We start from the raw sequence: 7,838 nt of genomic DNA on the forward strand, positions 1-7,838 counted from the left end.
ATCACATCCAACTATAAAAAAATCTAACTATCTTCTCAAACATAAAAATTTTAGCCTACTAAAATAACTAAAAACTAAAATAGCCTATTAAAATAGCAACTTCCCAAACACCCACTATGTTTTTTATGGAAATATTTTCACAATATTCTTCTCGCTAGATAAACTTTAAAATGTCGGAATGTGATAAATGATGCTAGATGTCCAAGTTGTTTGAAGGAGGAGGAGATGATAGAATATATGTTTTTCGAATGTCCTGAGTCGCATAGAATTTGGAGAGGTAGCAATTTCGGATTGGATTTTTCAATTGGTGTGCCTATGACATTTTCTAATTGGTTGGATAACTGGAGATAGCAAAATCCATTAACATTTGTGCCCTAAAAAACCAATTTGTTGACTTTATTGACTGATTAAATAAATTGCTTGGCATTTTATTTTTGCACTTTGTATATTATTATTTTGGGTAATGTTTTATTTAATGTTACATATGATGTGAACATAAGGTCCCTTTGGTAAGATTGTAGAAAAACATGCTAATGGTTAATGAACCAAAAGCTGGGAGTTATGATTTTTCGGTGCCTTGTAGACCTAATTAATGTTCTAGGCTATGGGTGTTAATTGGGCATTACACTACTATGGCATATACCTGTTTTGCTACTATATGATAGAATGATCAAATCTATTATTGAGGTAGTGACCTTAGGCAAATAGGTAGGTGCTATGCAATAAGTACATGCACTGAACAAGATCAGTTTTGAAAACACCTATGGAATGATCACTATCAGTTTAAAAGGCAGTTCTATTACAATGCACTTATTTTCCTTTGACCTGAGAGGCTTGTATAAATTAACCATTCATTCAACTTTGATATTGTGAATCGGTGATGCCAAACCAAAGGCTATACACGAACATGTTGGGTTCTGTGAGTGGTAATTGATTTATATATATGCTTAACATGGAATCCACCATTCTCAAAGTGAGAAGGTATATTCAAGCAATTTTTCCTATTAACATTGGACCAAAAGAAAATCGGCCGGTAACTTTTTCATAAAAGTATTTTCATACATATATAATTACAAAAGTTTTATTTTTGAAAAATGTTTTGGGGTCCAATTAGAAGGAGGAAAAATTTAGAATTCAGTTACATGAGTTAGGGCTTTTGATAGTGATAAATTTGTCCATACCTAATATCTCATGTGGAATATAGTTTGGTGAAAGGAAGTTTGTGACTAATTGTAATTCAAGGCCTCACTTGTAATTCTCTACTTTTAGGGGTTTAATTGTAATGTGTTGATGGACATTATTGCAATTAGTGGAAGTTCTATATTATCTATTTAAAAAATAATTAATGAAAAATTGGATAAGTTGTATTCTGCATATTTAAGATAAAAGATACGTCTGTTATTTTATCTCTATAACTAAAAGATAGAGATCCCTAAGGATCCCACCTACATGCAAACTCCATCATGTGTTGTGTATATATATCAGATCTATTTGATACAAAAATTGGCCATCAGAATTTTTAAGGTCTGTAGAAATTATATACACAAAATAAATCAAGGAGGGTGCAAGGTGAATCACTTTGGAGGCGAGACACTTGGATCGGTTGGTGAGGTATTATCAATAACACGCTTGAATTGAGGTATTTTAGATTGTGTAATCAGGTGGTGTTTCTTTGAAAAATTGTTTTTCAAAATAAATTATTTTTCTGCAAACTTTCAATGGTATCAGAGCCATGCCACTTTGATTGTATGAATCTATATTTGTTTTTCATATTTTGATATTCAATTTTATCTTGCATAATAAATGATAATATAACTTGTGAATATATAATCTATATTTTCTTGTATTAATCAAAAAATAAATAAAAATTTAGGGACCGAAACAATGAAGAAAGGAAGAAGAAAAAAAAATTGGTTACGGTTTTCAATAAGAAACTTATAATAGGCGGCGAAAAAAAAAAAAGAAAAAAAAGGGGGGGTTGGTTTTGCAGTTTCGAATCAGCAAGCGTAATAAATAAATAAATAAAAAGTTACTGTTTAATCGGTGATCAGGGTGCAACCCAGCTTTTATTTTTATTGGTGGATTGGCCTAAGGCAAAATTTCACATGGAATTATTATTTTATTATTTATTTATTTATTTAGTTTTTGCTTATTGTTGATGGCATGTACATATCCATGAATCAATGATTTAAAAAGGGTAACTATTTTAATGGACTTCATGAATCATTGACTGGTTTTGTACGAGCATGAAATAATCTTCTCATATAATCCTGTTGATTAAGTTTGCACTTCTCCAAACGTCGTTGCTTTACTACTTGAAAACACAAACGTGAGCTAGCCGACGGGTGTGCGCTGGAAACCTCTTCGATGCCTAAGTCAGCAAATAGACAATAGATACAAAAGGTCTGTGTATTTGAGAGTAAGAATTGTCATACTTGTGCATAGGTCCTGTCATGAGCTTTTATAGATTTCGCCTGGCACAATCCTAGTAGGACTCCAACTTTCCTTAGCAGAGTCCTCTTAGGAATTACACTCCCAAGGATAATGCCTATCCTGATAACACCGTATTCGCTACCAACCAAGTGAAATGGTTGGCATAATCCCAGTAGGACTCTAACTCTCCTTAGCAGAGTCCTCCTAAGAGTCTCATGCCTACGGATAATGTTTATCCTTAGAACATCCTTATCACTACAAGCCAAGTGAGATAGCCACAGCCTTATGCTCGGATATACATTCCTGACCGAGCTACCTTATCTCGTTCCCCTGCCTTTTGGGTTGTGTGACCGGAAGCCGATTTACCAAATGGCACCCTGTCGAGCTACACACAGCTCGGCCCTCTCTATTGACAACATCTCGGTCCGATAAAGGACTACCTTCAGATAGCTAGGTCCAGGCCCTAGCAACCTATCTCTGATTGGCCTAGTGTCTTCTTAGCCTAAAATCGAGCCACACGAGCTCTTATCTCGGCCCATTGCGCGACCTAACTTTCAAATAAGACATTTCCTAACTTGGCCCAATTTGTTCACAAATTACCCTCTCAATTGCCCCTTAATTCCATCTACGTAACATGATTGGGATTATTTTCCTGCAGCCGAGCTAAGAACGCCCAACTCTACCAAGCTAGAAAAGTTATTTAGTTTCATAACTCGTCTGGCCCTAATAAGTCTTGTCAGTTGCTCAGCACGTCCTTTCACCAATCTGACATGTCTAACACGATGTCATTCTTAGGATATATAGCAATCCCGGTTTTGACCTGACCTTTGTTATATTCCGGATCGGGTTTCGTGGTTTAATATTGTTATCCATGTCTTGTTTTCCCTCATTTGTCTTTGAGTTTGAGTATTGGAATGTCTTGGGCATGTTCGGAGCAGGTTAGTTGCTAGTTGTTCAAATTGCTGTGTCTAGAAATTTGCTTCTTCGCTTGAGCGAGGTTTCTTGCGCTCTAGCGAGCTTTGAGAGTTCCCAGTATTTTTTTCTCCAGACTTGCAAAATTTCTGGAAAGGTAATGCTCTTCGCTTGAGCGAGGCTTCTTGCCTTCGAGCGACGGTGTACGTCTATAAAACTTCTGAAGGTATGTATTCTGCGCTCGAGCGATACTTCTTGCGCTCTAGAGCAAGGTCACTTATTGTGTCTGGTCGCTCGAGTGACAACTCCTTTGCTCGAGCGAGCCTCGCGTATATCACTTCGCAGCAGCTCATTTTTACATAGAATTTTTGTATATTTTCACCCCAAAACCCTAAATCAGCTTCTTCTCTCTCTAAAATACACTCTCTCTTTACAAATACACCTAGATCTAAGGGTCTCTCTACCCTACTCCCTTTGATAAAGAGTTGGAGCATCTCAAGGACTGCCCTTTTATCCGAGTAAGAACGAGTTTGGGTAATTTTTGAAGTTCTTCTTCTTCTCCTTTGGGCTTCTACTCTTGAGGTAGGGATATTATACACTCTAATATGGTTTTTAACCTAGATATTTGTTGTTATGTATAAATGGTGGAATTTTAGAGGATTTGGGTAAAGTTAGGGTTTTGATTCAAATTGAAAGAGGGGTTTCTATGTCGGGTTCTATAAATGGATTTGGAGCTTTGAACATGAGGTTACCTTGGGTTAAAATGGTGAAATTTGGCCTTAGGGTTGATATTTGAAAAAGGGAGAGATTTTTGTGTTAAATAATTATTTTGCATAAATAATGGAATGGTTATGGAAAATATGAAATTGAGAGGATGTATGAATGAATGGTGTAGTTGGATTTGTTAAATTATTCACTGTAGACACCTCATTTTTGACCGTCCTCAAGATTTGGACGTCATCGTTTGAATACTCGATGATCATCCATGATTCATGTTCGTTTTGAGTTCCCGGAGGTCTCGACTGCGCGCCTTGCCTCAAGATCTCTCAACTTGTCTATTTTGTGCTTGGTTGTGAACCAAGGACTTGTGTTTTTGCTCCATAAGGAAAAGGGTGGCTTGTTGGCCATTCCCTCAACCCATCGGCCAAGGCATAAAGCCATCGGCCTTGTTTTCTTGCCATTGGCCAAAAGTGTTGGCTGATCGGCACTCTTTTTGGTCGGTCAGCCCTCATGTTGGTCAATCGGTCATGTTTTCTGGCTGAACCCTGTTCATCTACTTTATGCAGATATTTTATGCCAGCTGTGACAACTGGTATGCACAATTCACCCCCTCCATACACGTGTATGGAGGGATTTGGCCCTTGGCTTAGCTACTCTTGGAAGCTTTAAATTTGGTTCCCTATAAGAGAGAACCATCTCCTCCTTCCTCAAGGGTTCTAAAAAAATAGGGTTAGAGAAGTTGTATCTATTTATCTCTATATTTCCCTCTCTTTATATCTTTGTGTGTGTTTTTGTGCTCTAAAGGGTGTTTTGTTCTCACTATTGCACACAAACACCTAGCAATACACCATCCTTGGTTGCTGAGGTGCTAGGGAGTTGGTGTTAGGGTTTTTGAGGTGATTTTGATTAGAGAAAGTTGCTGGAGTGGTGTTCTTGAAGAGGTTCTTCAAGGGTGAGCAAACTTGTTTTTAATACCCCATTCTTGCTTAAGCTTTTAGCCCTTCTTCCTTGTTGTTTTAAGCTTAGCTCTTAACTGATAAAAGTTCTATTTTTACTTTCTTTACACCTTTGTTTAAGGTCACTTTTTGGTTTGTGGTTGTTTCCCCCCTCTTAGGCCTTGTTCGGCCTTGTTTAGAGCCATCTTTTTTGGCCTTTGTTCTTGCCTTTGCATGACCTTTCTACCACTGAAATCCAGAGGATTTTCAGTGGTGGGAAGGTGGTTTTGGAGTCCTAAATAGGAGAGGGTCATCCCCTCTCCTTGTTATCTTATATGCTTGCATAAATGACTTATATTGGTAGCATGTTTGTTAAGCTTGTCTTAGTTTCATTTCAGCAAGTATTTGGTGTTACTTTGCCATGCTATACCTTTGTCTAACGTTGGTTTAGTGGCATTTTGCATGTACCATACACTTGTAGTGTAAATCACACACACTAGCTTTATATGCTTCTTGTTTGAGCATGTCTTTCTAGCCTATGTTGTGTTCATTTCAATATGTTTTGGGTCTTGTTTTACCATGCCATACCTCTGTTAGGGTTTGGTTTAATAGCTCCTTGCATGCTCCATGCACTTGTAGTGCATTTCCATGAAATAGCCTAATGTGTCTCATGCTTTAACATAGCAATTTAGCATGCTTTTGGCTTAGCTCTGAGAAGACTTTGTTTATGTTTTACCATGTTTAAGGTCTGATTTGTGTTGTTTTGGTCATATATGTAATGCTTTGTATAGCCATAAGGCATTCTAGCTTGTTAGCCTTAAGTGTCCAAGTCACTAGCATGCTTTACTTAGGCCGTTTCAATGATTTGGCATCACTTGTTATGTTATTTCAGTCCATATAGTATGCTCATATACTTGCACTTATCACTCTTTTAATGTTTTAAAGAGTTGATGTTTTATGCCTCTTGAATGGATCATTGTGTATGCTTCCGTGCTTAGGTCATTTGGATGCCATCTAAGTGGATTTTTGGGCTTATTTTGATATGCCATAGCTCTAATTTTATTGGTTTAAGTCATGTCATGTTTGGTTTTGATAGGTGTAGTGTAACACCCATTTTATAGCCTTGCATGCCTTATGCTTTTGGCATTGTGTTCTAGCTTGTGTTGGCTAGTTTCGAGCATGTTTTTGGTCTTGTTTGGACCTGCCTTGGGACTGTTTTAGGTCCCCTTGGCCCTTTGGGGCTTGTCTTGCATGGCCTTGGTTTGAATCCCTTGGCTAGCCTTAAGCCTTGAGCCTTCTTGCATGATTTGCTTATTTTGTTTGGTTGATTTGGCACCTTTCCATGCATGATTTCAGAGCTTACAATGTATGTCACATGTCCATGTTTGTCCTCTTTTAAGTGCTCTTGAAAGTTGCCCTCCTATGCCTAGGTGTTGGACCATTTACATGTGCATATTTGCTTTGTATTTTCATGCTTCCAATTCATGACTTTGGCCACTGATTTGGGCATGTTTGAGAGTAGCCCATTTTGGTTGAAGTCCATCTTACCATGTTGTTGCATGCTTGTTTCATTTTGCATGTTGTTGCATGCTATGCATGTTTGCATATTTAGGTTGTATGCCTATTGCATATTGTATGCTTGCATGCTCATGTTGCATTAGATTTGTATCATGCTTGAGTTACTTGCATGCTTGCTTGCATGCTTAGGTTGCATTGCATTGTGTGTGCATTCCCTTGCCTCTTGACCAAGCATTATAGAGGTTGGGGGCCCTTATGTGTTTTGTGCATTTCATTTGATATGAAATTGCACACTTGGCTCCTTTGGCCATCATGCATTGAAATGCGTGATTGGTGGTCCGAGGGTCAAGAACTACACACCTTTGAGTCTTAAACATGATAAGGGGTGTAGTCGTGCAGACATTGTCTTGTAAATGTATTGCCATGCTCTGTTTGTCCTCTGTTGCAGCAACAGGAGCTTTTCATAAGAATAGATGGTCGATCGACCACATTCAATGCCGATCGGCTACAAACATTTGGCCGAGAGCCTTATATTTGGTCAATGACCAGTTTCCCATGGCCGATGGCCCTATCTTCTGGCTGATGGCCTCCCAGAATATCCATGAGGTGGTTCAGAAGTGTCACAGAAGTTGGCACAGTTTCTAGAGGTACAGAGCAGTGCAAACAGAGGCAACATGAAGCATGACAATGGATTTCCGAGCGAAGCCGACCGAGCATGCATTCGTCCCTCTTCCCGAGGCTGTTTTACTATTTTTTATAGCTTAATTAATTTGTTTAATTAGTTAAGTGTTGTGTAATAATTAATTAGCTTGTTAGTTAGTTAATTAGTTAATTTGTATTATTCTTTCGGTCCCTTCGTCGAGAGAGTGCAATTATGTAATAAGCGTGCGTCTATGTGATGCATGTCTTCCAACTCCCATTTCTTTCTCCCTTTTACTTAACCGCTTACGATGGTTAGTTCTAGGGCATATTTCATTTAGCATTCTTATGCTATGCATGTTTGCATCATTCATCTGTATTGCATGCACCGGGCTCGGTGCATCATACTAACTGCATTGTATTTCAATTCCAATTTGAATACATGTATCAATTGTCGCATTTCACATGCCTTTTTAGATTAGCCGAGCCTATTTCTAGTTTTATTTTGCCTGTGTTGCATTAGCCATTTTGACATGAACTAGGATTATGCATGATTTCTAACTAGTTTCTTGTTTTGGCTTGGAGTACACTGTGAGTGTTTATGTTTTAGCATCTTGCATGAGTGTGAGTGTTAACATGACAACATGCTTTCCATGAGGCTAATTGCTTATGTGATATAAC

This window comes from Camellia sinensis, chromosome 13 (assembly GCF_055761805.1).
Source record: "Camellia sinensis isolate YWXY chromosome 13, ASM5576180v1, whole genome shotgun sequence".
Lineage (NCBI taxonomy): Eukaryota > Viridiplantae > Streptophyta > Magnoliopsida > Ericales > Theaceae > Camellia > Camellia sinensis.